General features: G+C 43.9%; 1 long non-coding RNA gene across 1 annotated transcript; it reads left to right on the top strand.

Annotated features, from left to right (window-relative positions):
• Positions 1 to 15,738: 15,738 nt before the first annotated feature.
• Positions 15,739 to 21,372, top strand: LOC127697319 (uncharacterized). Its single transcript, XR_007980445.1, has 3 exons — positions 15,739 to 15,912; positions 17,032 to 17,150; positions 18,671 to 21,372. It is a non-coding gene; the product is annotated as an uncharacterized LOC127697319 (long non-coding RNA).
• The last annotated feature ends 5,864 nt before the right edge of the window (positions 21,373 to 27,236 follow it).

Genomic DNA, 27,236 nt, shown 5'->3' with positions numbered 1-27,236 from the left:
CCAATCCTACACCTGGCAGAGGGCTAATATCTAATATATACAAAGAACTCAAGAAGTTAGACTCCAGAGAACCAAATAACCCTATTAAAAAGTGGAGTACAGAGCTAAACAAAGATTTTTTTCCACTTAGGAATATCGAATGGCTGAGAAGCACCTAAAGAAATGTTCAACATCCTTAGATATCAGGGAAATGCAAATCAAAACAACCCTGAGATTCCCCCTCACACCAGTCAGAATGGCCAAGATCAAATCTCAGGGGACAGCAAATGCTGGAGAGGATGTAGAGAAAGAAGAACACTCCTCCACTGCTGGTGGGATTGCAAGCTGGTAAAACCACTTTAGAAATAAGTTTGGTAGTTCCTCAGAATATTGGGGCATAATACCACTGGAGGACCCTGCTATACCATTCCTGGGCATACACCCAGAGGATTCTCCAGCATGGAATAAGGACAAATGTTCCACTATGTTCATAGCATCCCTATTTATAATAACCAGAAGCTGGAAAGAACCCAGATGTCCTCAATGGAGATATGGATACAGAAAATGTGGTATTTATACACAATGGAATATTTACTCAGCTATTAGAAACAATGAATTCATGAAATTCTTAGGCAAATGTGTGGAACTGGAAAATATCCTGAGTAAGGTAACCCAATCACAAAAGAACACACATGATATGCAGTCACTGATAAGTGGATATTAGCTCAGAAGCTTGGAATACCCAAGACACAATTCACAGCTCAAATGAAGCCCAAGAAGGAGGAAGAACAAAGTATGGATACTCTGGTCCTTCTTATAAGGAGGAACAAAATACCCACAGAAGGAAATACAGAGACAAAGTGTCAAGCAGAGTCTGAGGGAAAGACTGTCCAGAGACTGCCCCACCTAGGGATCCATTCTATATACAGTTACAAAACCCAGACACTATTGTGGATGCCCACAAGTGCTTTCTGACAGGAGCCTGATATAGCTGTCACCTGGGAGGCTCTGCCAGTACCTGACAAATACAAAGGGGTACATTCTCAGCCAGCCACTGAACTGAGCACAGGGTCCCCAATGGAGGAGCTAGAGAAAGGACCCAAGGAGCTGAAGGGGTTTGCAGCCCCATAGGAGGAACAACAATATGAGCCACCCAGTACTCCCAGAGCTCCCAGGGACAAAACCATCAACCAAAGAGTACACATGGAGTGACCCATGGCTCCAGACACATAGGCAGCAGAGGATGGCCTTGTTGGACATCAAAGGGAGGAGAGGCCCTTGGTCCTGGGAAGGCTCCATATAGCAGTGTAGGGGAATACCAGGATAGGGAAAGGTGAGAGGGTTGATTGGGGAACAGGGGAAGGGGAGATGGGTTATGGGACTTTGGAGGGCGGGGACCAGGGAAGGGTACAACACTTGAAATGTAAATAAAGAATATATCTAATTAAAAAAAAAGAAGCAAATACTGCACAATTTATATCTTCTTTCTTTTTAAGTAATGCCAGGAATTAAACCTGGGGCCTTTAGTCTGCCACACCCCTAGCAATGTTTCTTGGGAAAGGTACATGTTTCAACAAAACAAAACAAGAAGGCAGTGGAAAATATAATTTTCCAGATAAAAATTAACAGTCACTGTGAGTTCAAGCAAACACTGCAAGATTAAAACAATAGTTAAAAACTTTCGCTTTGGGGGAGCAGGGGGCTTCAGGAGACCAGTCAACAAAATTTCATGAGCTCATACATCATTCATCCAGCTTGTGACTACCGGTGTGTGTGTGTGTGTGTGTGTGTGTGTGTGTGTGTGTGTGTGGTACATTGCAAACAATGAGACGTCTTTCCAAATAAAATAAATGCTGTCCTGATATGCCTAAGAGTGGTAAATTATACATACAAAATGAAATCTTTAAACTGGGTGCCTCTTTATGTGATGCTGAGGAGGGCTGATAACTGTGCCAGGACCTCTGCATGGACGGTTTCACTTCCCAGTGATTTTGCATTCACTGTAAGCCATACTTCTTTCTTATGACTTTGACAGTAACAAGGAGAAGCAGATAAGAATGTTGTAAAAATATTTCCAATGTAACACCCTGAGCTGATCTAACAATTTGAGCAAAACCAAAAAAAGTCAGATCAGGTTTGATGGTACCTAAGTCAGGACAGCAATCAAAATATTTTCATTGTCATAAAAGTAACTGGACAAGCGGGGCCTCAGCTTAGTTAGCAGGGAGTGTGCCTCGCAAGTGCAAAGCCCTGGGCTTGGTCCGCAGCAGTGCACAAATCAGGTGTGTGGCACACATACCTTTAACATCAGCACTTGGGATATGAATGCAGAAGGAGCAGCGATTCAAGGTCATCTCCTGCTACACATAGAGTTTCATACCAGCCTGGACTACACGAGATTTTGTCTAAAGGAAAAAATGGTGTCACATTTGGCTCCAGCACTAGGGAGGCAAAGGCAGGCAGATCTTTGTGAGTTCAATACCAGGTTGGTCTACATTGTAAGTTTCAGGACAGCCAGGACTACATGGAGAGATCCTGTCTCAAAAAAGAGGAGGAGGGCGGGGAAATATTTAGTACAATTCAGGTTTTGTGAAATATTGACAATTTTTTTTTATAATTTTTAAAATCTATGTTCTTTTTTGTTGTACGAGTATTCTGTCTGCATGTATGCCTGCATAACAGAAGAGGGCATCAGACCCCTTAATAGGTGGTTGTAAGCAACCACATGAGTGCTGGGAATTGAACCCAGGACTTCTGGAAGTGCTCTTAACTGCTGAGCCATCTCACCAGTACAGACAATATTTTTATATTATTACAAAATATATATGGATTCATTTTTTAAACATACATTCATTTTTCTACATTTCATGCACTACTCATGAGATGAATTAAATGATTCTTTCCCTTTCTCACTGCAGCCAAGCCACAGGGACGTCTAGCCGACCAGCCAGATCAACAGGGCATTGGCACTCCCTCACCCTCATTTCTGGAACATTCTACTCCCAAATAGTTTGCCCTTGCCTCCTTACTGTCTACCCTCTTATCTGCCTCTAGAGTCCTGCTAATGTGCTTAAAGATTGGATTAACTGCTGGACTTTCCTGGATGGTGGCCTAGGTAAACACTGCGTAGTTTGTTTAGCGATGTAAAAACATGACCCTTTAGGTCTTTGCTCAAATATCCCATAAGTCAACACTTTCCTGCCCTATAAAAAGTCGCAACCCCCTCCACACTACCTCTTCAGCTCTGGTGGCTGAAGTGTAATCGTGTTCCATCCCTTCCTTACCTCTACCCTCCTTATGTTCTCCGAGGGAAAGGAAACTTATTACTGTTGCTGTGTCCCCCACAGCTGGTGCCAAGTGAAGTCTTTTATTAAATCAATAAGTGAGTAAATATATAAAAGACACGGTCATCATCCTGTAAGTGTTTACAGATAGTAAATGAATGAGGGCGATAAAATGTTGCCAGTGGCACAGAGAAGGGCACACAGGCGGAGACAGCACAGCATGGCAACCCAACAGAGAGAGAGAAAGCAAAGAGAGTTTCTTGCTTTACTTAATGAGATTCAAACATTCATTTGTTTTCCTCTCTTACAGCATAAACTAGATAGTAAAGCCAATGTGATGTCCACTTCCCAACCGGAGAAACCTCATCTACTAAAGGCTACATTTGTTGTTGTTGTTGATGATGATGTTGCAAATATTTCAGATGGTAAAGTGGTTCCACATCTGTAGCTTACTTATTACTGCATCAATAAAGTAAGTTAGCATATTTACTTAGGACACACTCCAGGAATCCGTGGCCTTTAATCCCACTCTTTAAACACATTAGGAGCACTGTGGGCAAATAAGCAAGTGAAACAGTCAGTGGGCATTATTTAATTTGCACAATCCTAATTTGCACATATGAACACCAGCAGGGGTCTTGTAGCCTTGACCTTGGAGTCTGTGGAATGTATAAAATGACTAAAATTTGTGATTATAAAAAGAAAAAAATCACATCTCCTAAATCTCAAGGATGGTTCAGTTTCCTACTAAAAATTAAGAATGGGGACTGAAGAGGTGGTTTAAACTGACCACTCTTCCAGAGACTGTGGATTCCAGTCACCCAAGTGACTGCTCACAATTGCTGTAACTCCAGTCTTAGAGGATCTGGGGCCCTCTTCTGGCCTCCATTGGCACCAGGCAAGCATGTGCTACACAGACATACACGTAGGAAAAACACTCAAACACATAAAATAAGTCTAAAAAGAAAGCCTCAAATGAGATGGTGAATTTAGACTATAAATCATGTGATGCACTTTGAAAAAGCTGGACAGCCTCCCCTGTTGAGCCCATTGCTTTCCAGAAGCTGTCCCTCAAATATCAAAGGGTTCATCTTTGGCCTTGCATTTAAGTGAGAGGCCACGTCGATCCACTAAGATTTTCTAAGTAGTCTGAGCCTTTTACATCAGCTAACATCCTGTGCTCAGAATTCATTAAACGGGGCAGGCGCTGGTTTTATTGGTAGAAGAGAACATCAAACTGTTCCCAGGTCAATGCCTTGGGAGGATAGCTCTTTGCCTGTGTATGGGAAACTGAGGCAGGAGGATGGGGATTTTGAAACCAGCCTGGACTGTGTATAGAGACCCTGTCTCAAGATATACGAATGGCCTGGAAGTGGAGGCACACAACTTTAATCCCAGCACTTGAGAGACTCAGGCAGGCAGATCTCTGAGTTTGAGAAACCCTGTCTCAAAAAAATAAAAGGTTTAAACACACACAAGCAAAGTAAATCTCTTTCAAGAAAATAATTGAACTTGAAACTAAAAAACTGAAAATCTTATCCATTTTCATAATATATACCGTCATAAAATATAACATCTTTGTAGAAAAACAGTCCTCTGAATTTGTTGCTTCTCCGGGTGGCTGGTGTTTCCAGATACTGCTGGATGTAGTGGCACATGTTTATAATTCTATAACTTTGGAGGCTGAGGCAGGAAGATTTTAAGTTCTTGGTCATCCTGGACTACATAATGAGATCGTGCTTCAAAAAGAAAGTAAAGTGAAAATAATAGCAAAATATTTTATATATACATTATTTTGATGAAAACAGGAGGTGCAAGTGTAGTACATATATTGACCAGAAGATGGCAACATAGAGCTATATTTGTGTTCTGTCACTGGGCGGTGTCAATTGGATTATCAGTGCACAGTGAATAGACCAATTATTTGTGTAATTCTATCATTATTTTAAACATATCCATCCTAATTTTGTTACTTTTTATGCATAAACACATGAGAACTATGTATAAAGAATATAGGTTGAGGTTAGCTAAAAAAAAAATGTTCTCAGAAATCCACTTGCTAGCCTGAGTGATACAGTAACAAGGAGAAATTGGTCATTCCATATGGTCTGAAATAAACTCACCTCTGAATCTACATTTTGCTTTAGACATTCTTTTTGTTGTTGCTTTTTTCTTTGGACAGGATTTTTGAGCCTTGGAAGTTGCTATACAAACAAGAATGGCTTCAAACTCAGGGACCTGCCTCCACCCCTGAGTGAGTTAGCAATTCTACCAAATACTGTGTGTCACTTTCTTCTCCCATTTTAGAGAACGTTAAATTAAAACCGATATTTTCAAGTACATAAAAATAAAATGTTTAACATGCTTATTAGAAGTTATATAAGACAGACATTAGGATATACTAAAATTTGACATTTTTTGCATGGTTAAAAAAATTCTTTTTAAGTTTGCACTTGCTAAGATATCCTTTCTTGGGGAGAGATGGATGAGATGGCTCAGTGCTTAAGAACACTGGATGCTCTTTCAAAACTCAGGTTCTATTCCAAGCACATGACAGCTCACAACTGTTTTTAACTCCAGTTCCTGGGTGTCCGATGCCCTCTTCTGGCTTCCAGAGGCACCAGGTGTGGGTGTGCCCATGATGCACAGACATACGTACACATGCACATGAAGAAGAGTCACTCTCTCTTTGTTAATATGATGGCCACTGCTGAGTGCCATCTTGGAGGTATCCGTGGCTTCAATTACTTTTGTGGAATTTCATCTTGAAAAAAAATGATAGGATGTCAGTAATCAAAAGCCCAGAAAAGTTTTTATTGTCAAGGAATTCTGGTCAGGTAAACACAATCAGAAATAATATTTTCATTTATATTACTCTTAAAACAGGAAATAATATTTGAAATGGGTTTGAATGAAGTCTTTTTCAAAACTGTCTTTAAACTGAAAATTAAATCACCCATTTGGTTTTTTGTTTGGAGTCTGACTAATTGTAAGATTTTTAATTTACAAGTTGGATGGGAAGCTGCCCTCCTTTTGTCCCAGCATTCGGGAAGCAGAGGCAGGCAGCTCTCTGAATTTGAGGTCAGCCTGGTCTACAGAACAAGTTTCAGGACAGCCGGGGCAACACAGAGAAACACTATCTTCAAAAACTGATAAACAAACAAATAAAATATCTTCAAACATTAAATAACCATGAATATCTGTAGGCCATTAATAAAAATTAAACCCTCTCTTCAGTAGCCATCAAATGAATCAAGAAAACAGTAAGTTATCTGAGTGCATTAAACATGACTCTGAAGTGAGAGTGAGAACCTGTAAACTATACGGATGCTGGTTCTCTCTCTCTCTCTCTCTCTCTCTCTCTCTCTCTCTCTCTCTCTCTCTCTCCACACACACACACACACATACACACACAGAGAGAGAGAGAGAGAGCACACATTCTCACATACACAAACTCCTGCTGTTTTAATTGACTCTAATATAGATGTTTTTCTACTGATTTTTCAATTATAATTTTTCTTATCAGTCATGTATTATAGATTCAGATGCAAACAAAAAATAGCCAAATAATGAATTATCAGTCAAGGATCTGTCTCTGAAATTCAGTAGCTGTTCAATTCCCATCATATTTGCTTTGTGTTTATAGAGGCTTTTGATGAACCATTTGAAACTAAGGTGCAGGCATCATGATCCTTCAGTCATGATTTAAAAGAAATTCTATTTCGAGATCCCCAATTTCCTAAACTAGTGTGTTTTGAAAATAATTCAAAGAACCATATTTTCATATAAAATATTTAAAAAATTAAAAAAGGGTGTAGCTATGATACTTCATTGTAAGCACACAGGTTGTCATGTCTGTCCTTTCAAATAGTAATCTAACTTTCATGTAATATATCTATCTCCCATGGGTCATACTTTTACCAAAGTGCATATTATTAATCTTAAATCTGAACCTTCTTTAGATAATAAGTGGGCATGTGCTTTTGCTGTTAAATTTTAAGGCCTGATTCATTTTGTATTTCAGCGCAAGGTGAATGCTTTATGCAGAAACAAGACAGAGGAGGATACAGGAGATGGCAGAAAAGTTATCCGTAGTGATTGGAGGGTGTGCTGGGTAGGTTTTTATGTTAACTTGATATAAACAAGAGTCATCTAGGAAGTGAGATCCTCAATGGAGAAGTTTTACCCTCATCAGATTGACCTGTATGCAAGGTCTGTGGGACATATTCTTGATTAATGATTGATGTGGGAGGACCACGCCCACTGTGGGCGGAACCACTCCTAGAAAGCAGGTGGAGCAGGCTATGGAGACCAAACCAGTAAGCAACATTCCTCCTTGGCCTCTGCTTCAGTTCCTTCCCTGACTTGACTGTAAATAGAGTTGACTGAGTTGTAAGCTGAAATAAACCCTATCTCCCCAAGTCGCTTTTGGTCATGGCGTTTATCCCAGAGACAGGAAAGCGCGCCAATACCGAGCAAGACTGAGACATGAAAGAGCGGCGGACGCTGTGCAACTCAGCCCTGCATGGTGTGTTCAGAATTGTCATTGCCACAGGAATTCAGAAGAGAGTCAAGGAGATGGGGGACGGATGTGGAGAAAGACTTCCAGAGCCTCCTGGGAATGGGGTCTGAAAGCCTGGATTTGAATATTAAAAAGGAAAGGAAGGGACCTTGCAGGTGGACGAGATCATGTGAGAGCTACTCTGTAGCACACTTGCATGACAGTTGTTTGGAGCACGTAAAGTTGGTCAGGAAGCTCGGCGAGCAAAGCTAGCAGGGGACAGGGATAAAGCTGTGGTGGAAAAGGAAATCGCCAATGTCCCGAGAGTGAAAGGATTGTCTGTTCTTCCATTTGCACACTGCCTTTCCTGGGGGAGCTAATGGAAGTCGCTATGGAACTGTGGGAAGACATAGAGTATCTGTCAGCATACTGAACTATTTCACAGTTATCCAAAGTATCTAGGACAGTGGTTCTCAACCTTCTAAGGTTGCTACCCTTTGATACAGTTCTCCATGTTGTGATGATCCCCAGCCATAAAATTATTTTATTGCTACTTCATAACTGTAATTTTGCTACTGTTAGGAATCATAATGTAAACATCTGATATAGGGGATCATGACTCACAGACTGAGAGCCGCTGACCTGATACAATGAAACATTAATGCAAATGTATTCCAGGAGCTTCCTATTGAAACCTTTAAAGTTTATCTGGAGCCTCATTCTGGCCTCCTAACAGATCTACCCTGGCAGGTAGGCACTTGAGCAAATCCCCTGGGGGTCAGACCTCCCATCTGCCTGAGAACTCTGTCTGTGAACATATTAGGTCGTGAATAAGTAAGTTAAGAATTCACTGCTGATACCAATCAGGACAAAACAGACTGTTTGTGGCATTAGCAAAATCCCCACAAACTGCAGTGACTTCACCTCACAAGTCTTTGATTCCTCCCCTCTTCCCTCTGCTCCCGCCCCTACCCACTGTTGTCCAGTTAATCACTCACAGACTAGCCTGTGCTGGCAGGAGCCATCTTGACCTGTTTTCATAATCTCTAAAGCAGCAACAGAAAGAAATGAACAAATTGTGTGCTGGTACGGTCCCCTGGTCAGGGGGGCGCAGGTCATTTCTGCACACATCTCATGAGCTCAAGTAACTGATGTGGTCATTCTGGGTTTAAAACAGGGGAACAAAGTGCGGTCCTACTGTGTTCGTGGAATGAGAAGAAATCACGGCTGTGAGCATCCGTAATGACAGTCTCACTGTCTTGTTCTCCTTTCCTACTGTGTGCAAAAGCGTATCGCATTTCACAAGGGAAAGCCCCTCACAGGACAGGCACTTGCTGAATGATAAGCAAGCCCTGAGCCGCCTTACTTTGAAAAGTAATCCCATGCAGTATTTTATAGAAATGGTGCATAATATCTGCAAATACAGCCCAGTTCCAAGACCATCTGTGGTTGATGGAAAATGTGAACTTTAGTGACTACAACTGCCCGGAGTCACACATCAGCAGCATCCGTTCTCCATGGAAACATGAGACATTCTACAATTTCCCGACAAGCGAGCTAGAGTAGAGGTGAAGGCTGGCTTCCCATCACTTCACTTGTCCAAGCCTGGTTCCGGTCTCCGTGATTCATGGGAGACATAGCTGTGAATTTCCCAGTGTCTCTGGAACTTCAGCTACTGGCTGGGGACCGGGCAGTGTGCTGCATGTACTGTTCAGTCCAGAAGGGTCACCTCAGGGTTTTCTGTTTTCGTTACAAGAATAACAAGTATGCCTTAGCAGACTGGAGGATTTAGTTACCTGACTCCACAAAGGGCATGGCCTTGACACAGGGAGACTTTGCACAGGCTTTGCCACCCTCCTGGGCACATGTCCATCCACTTTCCATTTGTAAAATGACTTGCTGTTTTGCTTTTGCAACTTTACCCCTTGTCTGTCTGCAGGTTTTCTGTTTTGGAATTCCTTCTAAACACTCTTCCTTGGTGATAAGGAAGGTCACGACTGAAGAGCTGTCCTTTGAACTGTCTGTCAAATATAAAATGTCCCCTGTAGGTTTCATGTGTCCCTCTTGGTCCCTCTAAGCTTGAAGCCCTGTTTTAGGAAGTTGTGAAACCTTTTCAAGTTGGGGCTGGGCATTTGGAAGCAGGTCATTAAGAGTGAGCCTGTGGGGGTTTTACTTGATTCTACTTCTAGGCTATACTCCCTGTTTCTTGCTTAGTGGCCATGGGGACAAGCCATTGCTTCATGTTGCCACGGTAGCCTGAACTCTCTGCTGCCACAGACCTATGCTTTGCCTGCCATGGTGGATTATGATCTTCTGAAACTGTGAGCCCAAAGAATCTTCCCACCCTGACAGTTATTTTGGCCAAAGCAATGTCGCCTCACTGGGAAGTAGGGTCGTTGTAGATGTTAAAACGAAATCATTCTGGATTAGAGTGACTCTAATCCAAGTATGGCCAGGCTCCTTATTAGCCGTGTGAAGAGCTACATAGAAAAAAAGCAGGTGACCGTGACCATGCACTTGCCTTTGGGATACCAAACTAGGGAATGCTAACCAATGTTTGCAAACCAACAGTGGGTGGAAGAAGCAATGGAGGATTTCCTTCTGGTTTATAAGGGGGTCTCAGCTCCACCTACACCTTGATTTTGGAGTTCTAGCTGCCAGGACTGTTAGGCAGTTTCTGCTGTGTTCCACCCTTAGGACAATAGTCATCTTCATCCCACGTGTTCCGCTATCTCTCTCCCCAGGGTTCATCAGAGAGCATCTCCATCAGGATACACTGAAGATGGCTCTTCTTGGGGTAGAACCCATAAATCCAATCCAAAATATTAGGCTGGCTGGTTCCTTTTGCCTTCCACTGCACCTGAGTCTGCTATGAATAGGACATGGATAAACAGGCAGGGGACTCTGAAGGGATCGACACAAAGAGATTGATTGCTAATTATCAAGAATAAAATGAGCAGTAGAGGAAAAACACAAAGGACTTGAAACCCAAGAAGAAAAAAAGGAAAGGGAGCCCGGAACCGAAAAGTAGGATGACAGGGGAATGGGGGACTCAGAAGGAGCTGCACCCACGTTAGCAGTGGCCATTTCTGGGCTCCCTGGCAAACAAGCTTCCTCCCCCATGCCTATGAGACAATGGGGGTGGGGGTAGGCTGGGTGCAGCGGGTGCAACTAATAATTAAAGCCAGAGCCCTAAGCGGGCGCTAGTTGCCCTTGATTGCAAAGAAGGTCGGTCGGGAAAGGCATGCAGGGGAGGCTCTGCCGAGCAGAATTGCCGAGCAGAATGACATCATAAAGAACAGCTTCGAGTAAAGCTGGGGAAAAGCAAGCCTGTGTTAGATCGAGCTTGGACAAAGAGAAAGCAAAAGAAAGGAAAGAGGAAGAGAGAACGGCTGGAGGCAGGAGGCTAGAAAGAGGTCTTCCTCGGAGACCTGTTATTCTCCCATGGCCTTTGGTTCCCATCGATTGCGTGATAAATTATGCATGACCATCTCCACTGGCAGTGGACCCGGCAGTGGGAAATGATGGATGTTCTGGTGACCCGTGTAATTTGTTTGGGTTCAAAACAATTGTCTCAGCCTGTTGCTTAAATTGCTTCCCCCCCACAACCCCCGTCTCTACCCACAGTTGAAGGGCTGAGCCGGCCTAGAGGAAGGAGTGATGGCTGAGATTTCAGCACAGCTCCAGTGTAGCTCCTGTCACCACAGAACGCAGAGCCACGGAGCTTTAGTCATCGTTATCAGAGAAGCAGTGCCTAGCAGTCAGTTCAATCACATCCAGCTGAAGAGATGAACCAGACACACACGGGGTCCTCAGGAGGTGGGAGGGAAGAAAATAGGTAGGCTTGCTGAGGGGAAGAAACAAAACGCAAGGCCTGGTCTGAGCCCACCAGCTCTGCTGGCTGTTCTCTGAGGAGGCCTGGACCAGGCACCATGGCTGCTGTGTCCTCCCAGGACCCTGTGAGTGAGCAGAGCATGAGGCTGGGAAGACAGGGAAGCTACCATGGACTCTGAGCACCCCCAATCAAGCCTCCAAAATTTGAGGACGAGGAAGAATGTTGAACCACTCACAAAAGCACTTAAGTGATAAGTTGTTGGCATTTGCATTTGTCTCCTGGTTTTCTAAACATACATGTAATAGTTTCCATGTTTCCCAGTGCCTAGAAATTCACAGGTTTTTGTCTAGCTCTAGAAGGTTGAGGCAGAGAAAAGCTGGGGCCCCGTCCAAATGGAAACTTAGGTCCCTTCCAGCATAGACAGAAGTTGAGGTATAGGATCAAAATTAGGGGGGAGGAAGAGTAGAAAGAGGACAGGAAGGCTGAGAAAAATAGACATTCACAAATGAGCAAGCAGGAGATGGACTGAAGAAACTCTAGATGTGCCAGACAGGTTTCTGCACTTGTGTGGCTCTGTAAGAGGCCGGGAAAGGTAAAAAACAATAGTTCTATTCTTGCCATTGGAAGAATGTAGCGGGAACCTCCTGTGTATGGTATGGAACTGGGGTACTGTGGAAAAGCCTGAGGTTATAGCAGAAGGTGAAACGGCTTAAAAAGAGAGGATTGGGGGTTAAGGGAGTATGGCACGGAGGTGTGGGGGAAGGGGGTGCCCAGGCAGGCCCCTGTCCAGGCACCTCTTCTCCCTGAGGGACTACACACACACAGGCATGTATAGAATAGAGTTTATTCAGAGTATGGGATGGGAGTTAGTGGTAGAGAAAGGCAGAGAGAGAGAGAGAGAGAGAGAGAGAGAGTAGAGAAGTGGAGTGGAGGCCGGCCATGACCATGTGGAGAGGGGGGAGGAGAACTGAAGGGGCAGAGAGGTGAGAGGATGTGGGAGAGCAGAGGGAGCAAAGAGGGAGAGGAGGGGCAAGTAGCCCCTTTTATAGTGGGCCAGATCTATGGGGCGGGGCATACCTGGCTATTGCCAGGTAGGTGTGGGGTGGAGCTTAGACAGAATACCAACATACACCAATATTTGCTTAATTAAAAAAGAAAAAGAGAAAAAGGGAAAGAAGTGACAACGAATATGGCAAAGCAGGAATAGGGTCATTGTTGAGATCTGTCTGCTTCATGCTGACACTGGGGCGACGTGTCTCTGGGGAACCTAGAGAAAGGGATATGGGGGGTGATTGTCCAGTCTCAGGAGGACTGGCTGCTTCCTTGCTGTCCAGGGTCTGTCTGTGGAGCCATTTGAGGATAGGTCAGGAGAACAGGTCCAGTAGACGCTGTCTGTGTCTAGAGAAGCTGAGAGGAGATTGGAGAATCTGAAGGTTGCTTCTCTGGAGCTGTCCTGGATATGGTAAGGACCTGGACTTAACAAGATGTTGGAACACATTAGTATAGGTAGAGAATAAGACTAAGTACATTTGGGAGAAAGGAAAATTTTTAAGATGTACAATTGAAACCCAGAGGAATCCCATCCTTTGGAAAGGTAGTAAAGTGGGAACTTGGGCAGATGTACTTATCTGGATGGAGCTTACTTGGTCCATGAGCAGTAGATCTGGGTAGGTTTCCTGTAGCTAACAAATTTATTAAAGAGATAACAACATGTGTTAACCACATGAACAGTCTTTAAGATGAGCCTTTGTGGATCAGAAGGAATAGGATTGAAGGTTGGATTGTATAGTGGAATATTTATTATTAGAGAAATCTATAGGAGTGCAGATGTTAGGACAGTGACAGAGCAAGAAGAGGAAATATGAAGCATTTAATGGAAACAGAGTTTAGGTAAGGAGATAAATGTTTAGCTGTCAATGTAGTCAGAAGTCTGAGGAATAAATGATAACTTAGCAGTTATATTATTAAAGAGTGACAGATTCCAGTAGCCAGCAGTTCTTTGTGGTCTTTGGTCTCCATGGCAGCTTTGGCTGTCAGTCTGGCTTTCAAGCACAGAAGATGCTCGGCTTTTTCCCTGTGGAATGGATACCCATGACATGAGAAATGGCTTACCTTTGTTGAGCTAAGTCATTTGACTCAAGGTATCTGGTCTTGTCCACTGCACTCTTTCAGGCAGCATCCTGTGGCAATGTCCATATCTTTCTTCTGAGACCTCCTGGGAGAAGCTGTCAGGCCTTTGGGGATTCTGTCTGTCTTAAATTTAATAACAAACTTCTGACAAGATTGAGCACAAGATAGGAGAGCAATAGTCAAGAGAGGATAGGAAGGGGAATCCTAAGTAGCTTTGACAGGTTGCATAGGTAGAGGAAAGTATATTGCTTTGGTTAGTAAACATGCTAGTATCAGAGTAAGGAAGTTGGCAGCAATGGATTAAATCGTACAGCAAAGAGGGAAAGGAGAGGCAAGTAGCCCCTTTTATAGTGGGCCAGATCTATGGGGCGGGGCATACCTGGATATTGCCAGGTAGGTGTGGGGTGGAGCTTAGACAGAATACCAACAGAAGGGATCACAACACAGTGTGGAGACCCAGTGGTACCACCTGACAGGAGCTGGGCCTGAGAAGAGAAGGAGTCGGAGTGTGATTCCAGGCCCCAGGCATAGGAAACCTGTGTGTGTGTGTGTGTGTGTGTGTGTGTGTGTGTGTGTGTGTGTGTATAAGGGTGCTGCCCAAAAAGGGAGCCGAATCTGAGGCAGTAGCTGCAATTACCACAGTGGCTGGGCCTCAATTTAGTGAGTTGCTTCTCTAGTAAGTGTTTAGGCAGCCAGTTCGGGAGAGTCGTGGCAGCCCTGGGTACAGAAATATTTGGAATACCTTAGAGTCTATCCCATCTGGAGCCAAAGCATTTTTGTGCTGTTGTTAATTTGCATTCCACCTGCGTCTGAGGCTGGGGACCTGAGGATCCTCCTGTCACAGGGAAGAAGAACAGTGCGCAGAGCCACATTGGATAGCGTTGCTGGCTTTACACACATGCCGGTACACACTAATTAGAGTGTGCTACACGAGCTCCCGGTGAGTCACCTAATGTAATCAGAAGTGATAAACTGACCCTGGGCAGAGAGCCCAAGACAGCCTTTCTGTCGATTTCCTGCTCTGGGTTGATTAGCTCAGTAACTAACAGTGTTCAGGATTGCTTTTTTTTGTTTGTTTGTTTGCTTGTTGTTATTGTTGCTGTTCTGTTTTGTTTTGTTTCTACCTGTGACAGTATAAATGTGATAGGCTTCATTTCTCTTCTGAAGTCCCTCTTGCCTTTGTAGTCTCTATGGCTGTCTGTGGTACATCCATCACGCCCAGGTTTCAAATCCTACTTCCTGCTCCATCTCTTGCCTCCCACAGGCAAAGCCCAGACATTGCCTGTCTCCTCTCTGTTGTAGTGCAGCGCTAACACAAAGCAGTTGTACACAGCAGACTTTCCCAAAGAGGTTGTGGCTAATGAGAGCAGACAGAGCTATTATTGCCTAGAGCAGGAAATAATTTCAAATTTAACATCAGATGTTATTGTTCCTAGAAACGCGTTGGCCATTCCTTCTGTGAAGAATTTCTGCCCGATTGTGTCCCTCCTTGGCATCCCCAGGGCACTCTGAAGCCAAAGCTGTCTAAAAGGAGATCAAGAAATATCCCATCTGCCTATATGGATGGAGCTATTATTTATCAAGAGCCAAGGACTCTACTAACCGCGTACTGTATCTCCCTGAATACTCTGTACAGTTCCTCAGGGGAGTCATTCTTTGTGTGCAGTTTCCTGTGGGAGTTTTTTGTTGTTGTTTGTTTTGTTATGTTTTCTTTGTCTGCTCTTTGGGGGAAATGCCAGAGTTGGGATCTGAACCCTGCTCCTTCTCCTGTGAGCCCGTGCTTCTAATTGCTCTGCAGCTGCCCTGCACCGCCCCACACACTCCTTAGATCATCAGAATTCAGATCTGTTACTTACCCCTTAACTCAGCAAAGTTTTCTGTGGAGTCAGGCAAAAATTCCCCTAACATTTTCTCCCATGCAATTGAATCCTTTGCTCTGGCAAATCCCCCCCTCCCCCCACCCCCTAAGAGAACTTTCTGTCTGCTCTGATCTCCTTCCCAGAGGCGCCACACTGACTCTTCTAGATAACATTTTGCTGTCTCTGTCCCTACTTTCCTTTCTCCTACTCTGTCAGCTCACCTAAGGAAGGAGCCTCATTTTATACCAGGAACTAGAATCTGTTCTTCCACCCCTCTTTGAAGCAGGTGAACTCATAAAGCAACAACACACCGAAATCTCTCAGGTATTTCTCCCACAGCGGGGGCAGGGAGGGCTTCCCAAGCCGAAGCTGTATTTTCTTCCTCTTATCTCCTCTGCCTTCTCAAAGCTGGGTTTGGCGTTCCATTAAGCCAAGACAGTCTGCCTTCCCTGAGTCCTCATAATTCTAAATTATGTCCTTGCCATTGGCTGGGATAATAGACCCAGATAAAAGGGAGCAGACATTCAGATAGAATGTTGTGGTCCTTTTGCATGACCTTGGCTCTGACAGACGCTCACAAGAACCCAGTCTGAATAAACCTGAGGGAAGAAATGACAACTCTGCTGCTCTAAGGAACACACAGTCCCGTCTCCAAACACCAAGGGATGATGAGTCACAAAACAGAGAGCAGATGTTAGAGGATGAGGGCGGGCTACCTATTTGCTGAGGGGTGGGGCACACTATCAGGCCTGTTTTTTTAAGGAGAGAGAAAGCCATGGTGCCAGTGATGGAGCTCACTGATAGGAGAGATAGTGATGGAAAGCAGACAGGGATACCAGGGCGTAAGAGTGCTTGTTGGGTAGAAGATAAGGGGCCCAGGTGGACAGAAGCAGTGGAGCAGGCCTGAGAGAAGACCCGACTCTGGATGATGAAGGCCTGTGGCCACACTCCTGTAGAACAGTGGGGGAGGGTAAGCAGTCTCCATGTAGAGTATAGCAGAAACAAAGTGGGGGTGGGGTGGGAGAGGGAACAGAAGCAAGCCTGTCCTGTTCAAGGGACAATGAGTCACCCACTTGGCTTTTCTGTTCTCTCAACAGCTGCCACATAATAGCAGGCATCTATCTAACAGGTTATCGTTTCTTCTTTTAAAGACCTCAAAAATAAAGTAAGAGACCCAAATTCTCAATTTGGAAAAGTCTCTCGTGATGTCAGTGCTCAGAGCCTGAGGAGGTGATAATTCTTGAGCCCAAGGTGAACCCTGGGCCCTGGCAAAGTTCTCACCCTCGCTGGCAGGAAACTCCATTTATTTAATGCTGTGGTGATTTGGGATTCTGTTTTAGGAAAACCTAAAAATAACCTGGTCAAATCTTGCTTTAATTAGTAAGCAACGGGGTTGATTCTGACATTCTCACAAGCTGATCACAAACTTTTCCGCTGTCTTAGATACTTTAGAAGCTATGGAGCCAGGAAGTATCTGTCTCGGGGAACTAATCCTGATCACATTGCTACACAAATGTCCTGGCAACTTCACATCAGCCCTGCTGGCCTCTGCAAACATCCAGGTATGTGTTCAGAGAGGTCGGGTTGTGAGCTCTCCTCCCCAGACACTCCTGAGGCAGCCCCACCTCCAGGGAGACTGATCTTTTCTGTTAAAGACAAGGCTGCTTTTCCCAGAACGTTTTATGGAGGAACTCTCTCTGCTTCTGACTTAACCTAGGAAGAATCACTCTTTTTACTTACTATCATTGTTTTAAAAGTCACTTTTTCACCAATCTCTCTTTCAAGAAAGAAAGAAAGAAAGAAAGAAAGAAAGAAAGAAAGAAAGAAAGAACGAACTTGTGAGTGTACAGAAGGAACACTTGAGACACCCTGTTCTCTTAGTCATCCACACATGCTAGGGAAAAACCAGCTAAGCCTCTCCCGGGAACATGAAAGTCACCTTTCCCCAGCTCAAAATCACATTTCCAAGGGTGCTTGGGTGCAAAGGCAAGTAAAACGTACTCACAAAATAGTATTGAGGGGACACTGTTTTCTACAACAGAGTACAGCTGGTGTGTGACACACTCACAAATAGCAGTGAGTGAACCTGGCTGCGGGGAGCCTGGCGGCCTTGAGGAGGGCACCTAACATCTCTCCACATTTTCATTCCATTTAGAAAACAAGTGGGAAACACCCATTGTGCTTTGGCTCATGGTGACCAAAAGAAAAGAAATATGTCTAAAAGCGCTTTGTAAAGCTCAGGGCTTTATCCGTAACACTTAAAGAAGTCACAGGGGTGACTGTTTGGGGACGTAAGATACCTGGTGCAAAGTTTCTTTCTAAGTGGGTGTGAGTGGCACCTGTGAGCATACACAAGTCAAAAACGATCTCCAGGTAGGTTTTCACCTTTAGAAGGCTACGGATTAAAAAGAAAGAAAGGAAGGAAGGAAGGAAAGAAGGAAGGAAGGAAGGAAGGAAGGAAGGAAGGAAGGAAGGAAGGAAGGAAGGAAGGAAGGAAGGAAGGAAGAAAGAAAGAAAGAAAGAAAGAAAGAAAGAAAGAAAGAAAGAAAGAAAGAAAGAAAGAAGGCTATGGATTCATGATTGGTGTGTGTATGTGTTACATATCTGGGGGAGGAGGTATGTGGAGGTCAGAGGACAACTTTGGGAAGTCAGTTTCTCCTCCATCTTTACACATCTTTACATGAGTTCTAAGAATTGAACTCAGGTTGTCAGACTCTATTATTTATTTATTTATTTATTTATTTATTTATTTATTTATTTATTATTCATTCATTTATTCATTTACTTATGAATGTATATCAGACTGGCCTCGAACTCACAGAAATCTTCTTGGCTCTGCCCCCTGACTGCTGGAACTAAAGGTGCGCGTCACTATAGCCAGCTTTTATTTTTGTTGTTGCTGTTGTTGTTGTTTTCTGAGAGAATCAGGTTTTCATGCTTGTGAGACAAATGCTTTATCTCAGAGCCTCTTTCAAAACGGCACTTCGGTATCTGCCATTTTATATGATTTAAATCCCACAATTAGCAGGCTATTAATTAACATCCTAAGAAAATACTGTTCTGCTGTGACTTTGTCTTCCAGACGAACCATTTATCTCTGCACTTGTCACCTAGGATTCTCTTCACGGAGGAAAAGTGTTTGGAAGATCTGGGAGGAAATAGAGTGACATTTTTCTAAGTGTCTTCTGTCCAGAGACAAAGAGCTTTCTCTTATACCTCATAGGACAATTGACCTGACAACATGGAGCAGGTAGAAGAAGGAGAAAATACGCTGAGAGCAGCTGACCAGAAGAGTCTAGGAATCAACCAGTTAGAAGGCGTTGAGAATCCCAGTCTGATGAGGGAGGTCCTTCTGGGGTGAACACATTACCATGGTCCCAGGGAGGTGCAGCAGGAGGCTGCCCAGCCCCCTCCCTCAGCTCCACTCCCTTTTGAAGCCTAATCAATAAGAATGTCACAGAGCACTTTTCTAAGAAGGGTATGATCCGTGATTCAGGAAAAAGAGGGAGCACTTCAAGGCAAGTCGATAACCCAATCTCCTAGTGACTGGCTTTGCTGCCTGGAGTGTGGCGTGTTCAAAATACCTGATAGCGTCAGGTCCCCACCTGGAGTTTATTCTCAAACTGCTTGATTTCTAACTCATTTCCATTTGCGGCAAAACCATTACACTAGTTGATGCTAACAGGCGGGAAATTGGGCCCCTAAGTTTGCTAAATGAAATATTATTTCTCCTGTGCCTTTCCACATTACCAGCAGTTGCCTTTGCTTATTTGGGGAAAAAACACAACAACAACAACAAACAACCCAAAGAACATTTAACCTAATCCCGGACAGCTCAGTATGACAACTGCCACTGTCTTGTGGAACCCTTCTCGATGCCCCTCCTTTGTTTACAAGACAAATAATCCCAGAATTTCCCTCTCGGTTGAGCATTTGGAAGAACCGCAGCCCTGTAGCAATGTAGAACCAGATGGGTAGTGTCTGGTCAGGGCCCCACTCTAGCCCCCCCTCTGTCTGCTCTCTACTGAGCCTGCCTCTACTTCCTGATGCCCTAGGCCCTGTTCTTTCTTGATCTACATTAGCTACAGCAGCAACAGCTTGGAGACTGGTTTGTTGTTGTTTTGTTTTGTTTTTCCTATAAAAGAAGTGGGAGAATGAAGTTTTTCTTTGAGCGGCAGTTTGACTAACAGAGAGTGAGGTTATAGCACATTTCTGCATCTTCTTTAGAACAATGAGTTACTACAAGAGTTAATGGGGGATGAAGCTTGGTAGGAAAAGATGGTTAACTGACAATGTATTAAAAACTTCCAAACTAGAGAGGCCTGCCTACCACTACTGCAGGTGAGCAGGCATGTGGTGGGGAGACAGGAAAGAGAAGGAAAGACAGGAAAGAGTGGGTTTGTACTAGGAAGAAGGCAGAACTGGATACTCAAGGGTGGTGAGGAACAGCCTAATATGAGTAGCCTGTGCTACCCCCTAAGACCATGAGTATGTCCCATGCTGCCGCAGAGGGCCATGTCTGGGTCCACGGCTCTACAGTAGCAGGGGTCTGTGTCGATGGCCACGGCCTATGTTAACACCAAAGGACGTCCCTGATTTGGCCTGGAGCTGTGTTGATATCTGTGGGCTGCACAGAGGGCCCTGCTCCTCGCCTGGCAGAGGTGGTGTGAGCCCAGAACTAGCAAGCTGACCACTCATCTACCACCCAGGCCCAGATCCATGGCTCTGAGCTGGCCCACCGCAGCATCTAGTCCATCAGTGAACCGCTGGAGCCCGTGAAGGGGCCGACTCTCCAGAGCCAAAGTTGCAGGATCCCCAGAACACAGGACAAGAAGATATCCTAGAGAAGTCCTGGTGAGGATCCAGTATTGATGATGTAACAGGAGCCAGAGTCCTCCAACCAGACCATTGTAATGAATATTTGCAAGTAAAGCTGTTTTTTTTTGGGGGGGGGGGTGGTATACATACCGCATGACACACCACAGTTTCCATGGCAAGATTATTTTGTTTGCTTTTGTTTTTGCTTTCGTTTAGGGTGGAGGTTACAAGGCAGGAGGGCAGATACAGAGGGATGGGGAGTGGAGTGGGATTGGGGTACCTGATGTGCATGAGGTGAAATTCACAACGAATCAATGAAAAGTTTAAAAAAAAAGAGAGAGAGATTTTCAAATGAGAGCTGTGCCTGGTGGCTCCTACCTGTAACACCAGCACTCAGAAGATGGATCAAGACAAGACTGGAATCCTTCAGAGGAGTCAGTCTCTCTTCTTGCTCCTGCTCTGTCCTCTCTCCCCTCCTCCTCCCCTCCCCTCCTCTCTCCATGAGTTCATGGCCAGCCTCTACTTCTCTACTCTCTCCCTGCCTTTCTCTGATCCTACTACCCTCTCAACTCCCCTCCCCATGCCCTGAATAAACTCTACTCTATACTATTAAAAAAAATAAAATCAAAAGAGTCTGTCTCAGCAGACCAAAGGCTGGTGAGATAGCTCAGTGAAAGAGCTCTCGCCTGGCATTTGATAAGTCCAACACTGTGCACAGGAAAGAACATAGGTTCAAAGCCAATTATATCTACTGCTTCTTATGAAGTACCATTAGCTGTCTTGTTTAAAACTAGCTTCTCAGAGTCCTCTGCCCCTCAATTAACCAATCAAGACGGTGGAGATGGTTACACAGTGACATGACTGAGATCTGAGCATTTATGACCAAATACAATAAAAAATATTGTTTCACCAATTTATTATATAAGTATTTGTCAACTGCTATGGGAGACAAATGAAGTGAATCGTATCTCTGTTCCCTAGGAACTTACAATTGCTATTTTAAAATGTACCCTGCATTGGAGAGTTATTTCAGAGGATGATAGTGTTCGACATCAACTCAAGACCCGAATTCCATCCCCAGATTCCACATGGTAGGGGAGAGCTAACTCCCAAAAGATATCTTCTGGCCTTCAAAAGTGCACAGTGATATGTATACACACACACACACACACACACACACACACACACACACACACACGAACGAACAAATAAATGTAAACAGTAACTATAGTGGATAGACTGGGGGGGGGGTCGATTCAGTAAATAAAATTCTTCCCATGCAAGTATGAAGGCCTTATTTTGACCCCTACCCACATTTCAGAAGTCAGGCATGGTTACACAAGCCTGTAACCCCAGCAATGGATAGGGTCAGAGACTGGAATTCTGAAGGCTGTCTTTGGCCTCTACGTACAAAGGCCAGTGCCCACACACAACCCATCTAGAGAAATAGAAGGGAGGGAGGAATGGATTGCAAGTGATTCAGAAGCATATTTAAAACTTCACTAGAGAAAGTGGTTTTATGGGATTGGAAAAAAAAAAAGATAGTGGAACAAAGTGGCATACCTGGAGGGAGAAGCAGAACTGGAGTGGGAGTGGGCCCAGGGCAGGCAAAGGAGCATGCGTTGCTGAGTAGGGCTCAGCTCAACTGGGAACCCCACAGGCCTGGCTTGCTGCTGCCACTGCTGGACCTGCTGCCACTGTGCCTGGGTTACCCGCATGTCAGCCAGCATAGAGGGCAGGACGATGTGCAGCCTGGAGCTCATGCAGGTCCTGCTCCAGACGCACTGCCCAACTGCACGATAACCCTGACTCTTAACAACAAGATACCTGAGATGAAGAATGGTTCGGTTTTTTTTGGATTAAATCTCCATGAGAGACTGATGTCTGTGATTCATGCTGCTCCCCTGCTCCCTGCTGTGCAGAGGCCATGCTGATATCTGTGGCCTGTGCTGCCCACGGGGAAACCACATTGAGGTCCATGGTCTGGAGACCATGTTGATGTCTCTGGTCCATGTTGCTACCAGAGACCATGTTAATGTCCATCACCTGTGCTGGGGCTAGAGCGGTTGATGTCTGTGATCTGTGCTGCTGCCGGCTTCTATGGGCAAGGAAGCTTCGTTTGCAGAGGTACCCATAACTGCATTTATGTCTGAGAATGAGATAATGAGGTTGGCTTCTGTGCCGACCTCCTCATCCCAGAAAAGAAACAGTCCAGGGATCAAACTATTGAAGAGCGTCTTTAACATTGTAATATAGATGCTGAAGTGTAGCTCTTCACTGTTGGCAGCTTCCGGAGGTCCGGCCAGGGGGACCAACTCAGAGGACTCAGTTTTCTTTAAAGGGCCGGCCACAGGAAGGTGAACTATGTTCAGTTGAGTATATATGGGCAACACAAATTGAACTTGGTATTGGTTCTTTTGTTTTTGTTTTTTGGGGGAAGGGTGTATCTGGGAGGAATGGGAAGCAGATGCCATGGGGTGAGTCGTATGAAGTTCTCAAATAATAAATATTATGTTAGGGAAAATAAAATGCATTAGAAATCCAGGAGATGACAGAGTGCTCGTGTTCACCTGTGAGAGTCGCAGACATGTTCCCACCACTCAGGAAATTGGCCTTTCTTTCTTTTTTTTTTTTCCTGCCTTTTTCTTTTTTTTTTTTTTCCTTTTTTTTTATTCGATATATTTTTTTATTTACATTTCAAATGATTTCCCCAAAATTGGCCTTTCTTAATGTTTCTAGAGGGCTGTAGAGTGGTGTGGCTTCTCAGATGGGACATCTGGCAACAGGAAGTTAAAGCCTCAGAAGGTTCGGTGCTTTCTCTACTGGAATTTCCATAATTAAGAAGTAAACATTATACTTTATAATAGTCAAAAAGCTGGAAACAATCCAAATGTTCTGTAATGTAGCATTGACTGAGTTATTGCATATTCATTAGTAAAATGTGTGCAGAAATTAAACGCCATGTTTTCAAAAAACAAATTTCATAATGTTCACACCATATTGTTGATTGAAAAGCAGCTGACTATACAACTGTGCATAGTATGAGCTCAAAAGATGCAAATATATCCATATATTTCAGGATTGTTGCACATAGAATAATTAGTGGTGACTATGTCTATAAATCTCAAAATTTCATGTTGTGTTGTATGTGTTATACATGGATACACATACCATAAGATGTGGATTGTATATATCTGTTTGAATATAAAATATCTAAAGTTATATTGTTGTGCTACACATCACCTTTGTGATAACCTTGTGATAACCCTGTGTAAGAAAAGCAGTAATTCTTTTTGCATTTGGTTTATTGAGGTAGGGTCTCATAACCCAAGCTGACTTTGAATCTGTTATGCATCTGAGATGACTTTGCCATCCTGAGCCTTCTGTCAATGCCTCTTAAGTGCTGGGATCATTGGTGCATGCACTGTAGCTGGCTGGCATTAACTACCTTTAGTTTCTTCTTTCTTCCACCTTTTTCCCACCTTCTTCTTCTCCATCCTTTCAACCCACTAACACTAGATAGGAAAGAAAAATGGATAAAGGGGGAAGGGGCCATGTTATTATCCAACTACTTCCTTTTGATTAAGGGTGTCGAGTTTTGGGGGGTAAGTTTGATCATCACAGTTAAGATATCTCATTTCTTCTTGTTTCTTCTTTGCACATGACTACTTAACAAATTGAGACCAGCAGCAACCAACAATAACCAACCTCCAACCAACTACCCCACTCAGAGATCCTGGAGTGGTTGGTGTTCTCATGCTAATTATGTTACCCAAAAACCTGTTTGCCACGTCCTTCCTGTAGAACTAAAGGAAGCTTGTCCTCAGTGGGCTTTTGACTGGTCAATAAAGTCACCGCGGCCAATGGCTGGGCAGGGAGACAGAGGCGGGACTTTTAGGGACTGGGAGCAGGAAAAGTGGATTCTTCCATAATGAGGACGCTGGAAACGTGCAGGAAGGTGAGACAGCCGACATGTAGGTGCAAGGAGAAAGCGGCCCCAGGAGGGCTGCCCAGCAGGGTCCAGGGCAGTAAGGGTTAAAATGTAGGTTTAGTAAGTATTAACTAAGGAATATCAGAGAGGAGTATTAGCCATGTGGAGTTAGGGAGTGGCCCAGCCATTGAGCTGTTTAAGGTATTTAAAATATAAGGTTGTGTATACGTGTCTTTCATGAATACAGAATATTGGGGTGATATCTAGAAACTCATGCATTACCAGCTGGAGAGTTTAGAGCAGATTAAAAGTCCCCAGAATTCCAAACACCACACAATAGCAGAAGCTATCTATAGCTGGCAAAATCATGCCTGTGCTAGAACATAAGGCAAGTCGTAGTCAGCGGCTGTGGGCATTGTGATCAGCCCCATACCCCACACCCGGGAGCAAAATGAAAACATATTCTTCCTTTTATTTTATGTATATGAAATATACATATATCCATTTATCCAGCCCCTGAAAACATATTCTTATATATTTCTTGTATTTTTTAAAAGAAACAAAAATTACATTACACCATTTTAAGCTCAATAATTCTATTGTTTAAGAAGAAAGTTAGGCTGGGCAGTGGTGGTGCACACCTTTAATCCCAGGACTTGGGAGGCAGAGACAGGCAGATTTCTGAGTTCGAGGCTAGCCTGGTCTACAGAGTGAGTTCCAGGACATCCAAAACTACACAGAGAAACCATGCCTTGAAAAACCAAAAAAAAAAAGAAGAAGAAGAAGAAGAAGAAGAAGAAAGTTAGTTGTGGAGTTGTGGAGTCTGACAGGAGGGTTTAGTGGGTAAAGGGGCTTGCTAGGAAGTCTGACAACCTGAGTTAGAACTAACTCTGACCTCCCTGCATGTGCCTTCTGGTGTGTGTGCAGATCACACAAAGGTAAATACAATTTTAAAAAGAGAAAAATCAAGTATTTTCTGAAGGACCTTCCTTTTTCAGATGTTAAGCAAGTTATGATTTCTTTTTTGCCATTTGGGTTTTATTTTTATTTATTTTTGCCCTGCTGGAGATTAAACTGAGGAGCTCTTATATGCTAGGCAAGTGCTGAACCACCAGGCTATGTCTCTAACCCCAAGTGATGTGTTAATACTTAGTCAACTTGACCAGACAATATAATTTCATTGTGACAGGGCAAGCCAGTGCAGAGATTAATCCACCTTTTGTTCTTGCTGAGACCATGTTAGATTTAGCTATAATTTGCTTTTGATGAAAAGCCCTGTGGAAAATTACCCAACTCTATTCTAGGGACTCAAGGTCACTGATGTCTCAGTTAACTTATCTTTTTTTTTCTAAGATTCATTCATTTATTTATTATATATGAGTACACTGTAGCTGTCTTTGGACACCCCAGAAGAGGGCATCAGATCTCATTATGAATGGTTGTGAGCTGCCATGTGGTTGTTGGGAATTGAACTCAGGACCTCCAAAAGAGCAGTCAGTGTTCTTAACCGCTGAACCATCTCTCCAGCCCCTCCCCCCTCCCAGCTAACATATCTAAGCTTCTGTCAAACTGCCTACTTGTACAATCCTCCATCTCTAGCTAACAGCTTATCTTAGCTTCTGTTAAACTGCCTGCCTGGGTAAAAACCTCTCCTTCAGCTGCTGAGCAAGATGCTGTGGTTTTTGCCTTTAAAAAACCTACTCTAAACACTAGATGCTACATGTCGGTTCTGAATACCTGAGTGTAGTCCCAGCTGGCTGGAATTAAGACTTTGAATTGACTATAGACTGTGTCTGAGCAGTTATTGCTGGTGGGCTCCCTATAACACCATGTCTTAAATATCAAGGATGAAAATAATAAGCCAATTTATTGTTTATCCTATTCCAGTGATGAAGAGAATGACCTTAAAGAGACAGAGAGTGGACACCTGGCTAGTGAGTGACTGACCTGGCATTTAACTGAACCCCGACAATCTGGCTCCAATGCCCACAACCCTCATGTTTGTACACAACCACAGTTTCTCCTTGATAAGGGGAACCTGGAAAGCATATCAGCTTCATAAACCTATTTAAACTGGGTTTGGTGGGCACAAAAGGAGGTGCTAGTCTTGATTAATGAAAGAGCTTGGAGTTTGCCCTGGGTTGCCTTGAATTTTGTTCTCAAGGCTACTTGAAGGCACCAATCTCTTCCAAGTCCATTCGGTGAGCAGCAGAGCTGGGGTTCAAGCTAAAGCGGCCGCCCCAGGGTCTTCATGCTTTTGCCAGCCACTGCATGCCCGAGTCCAAGACTTGTAAGGCAAGAAGCGGTGTGCTCAGTGTGGCTCAGTCTGGACCTCTGACATCCCCATTATCCACTTGGCAGCCACCTTTCTGTCTCAGCTGTGGCTGTCTGGGAACCTTCATGTACCTTGCTGTATTTCTCAGTGTTCAAATGCATGCCACTTCTCCGAGTCCTGACTCTAATTTTCCTCCTGACAGACATGTCTCTTTACTATAATAAATCCAGTCCACATCTCGGCGTTCTAGAAATTGATTGCGTTGTCTGGTGAGGCGTGAGAAATTTGTGCTTGAGGATAAGGGTCACTGTAAGAAAATTTGAATGTTTAAAATTAGATGACAAGAATCACACATATTTCCAAAGGAGGCAGTCCTAATGGTTTTCTGAATGCACAAATGATAGCTTTTGTGAAGCTTTTAAAGTGCTTTCCTGCTAACTCTGAAGGACCTGGATTTGTTTTCTTTGAGGTTTTTAATGGAATTGCAACATTTCATTGTGCTCACTGGAGCAGTGAACTGAATATAAAGTGGCAAGCATTAAAAAGAAAGCCAGTGAGCTGGAGCCCAATTTGCATGAAATACGTTATTATTTTCTGTTTTTCCTCTATGGTATTTAAGAAAAA

Source organism: Apodemus sylvaticus, chromosome 12, assembly GCF_947179515.1.
Source record: "Apodemus sylvaticus chromosome 12, mApoSyl1.1, whole genome shotgun sequence".
NCBI lineage: Eukaryota > Metazoa > Chordata > Mammalia > Rodentia > Muridae > Apodemus > Apodemus sylvaticus.
Note: the sequence above shows the minus strand (reverse complement) of the source record. Positions and strands in the feature narration are given on the sequence as shown.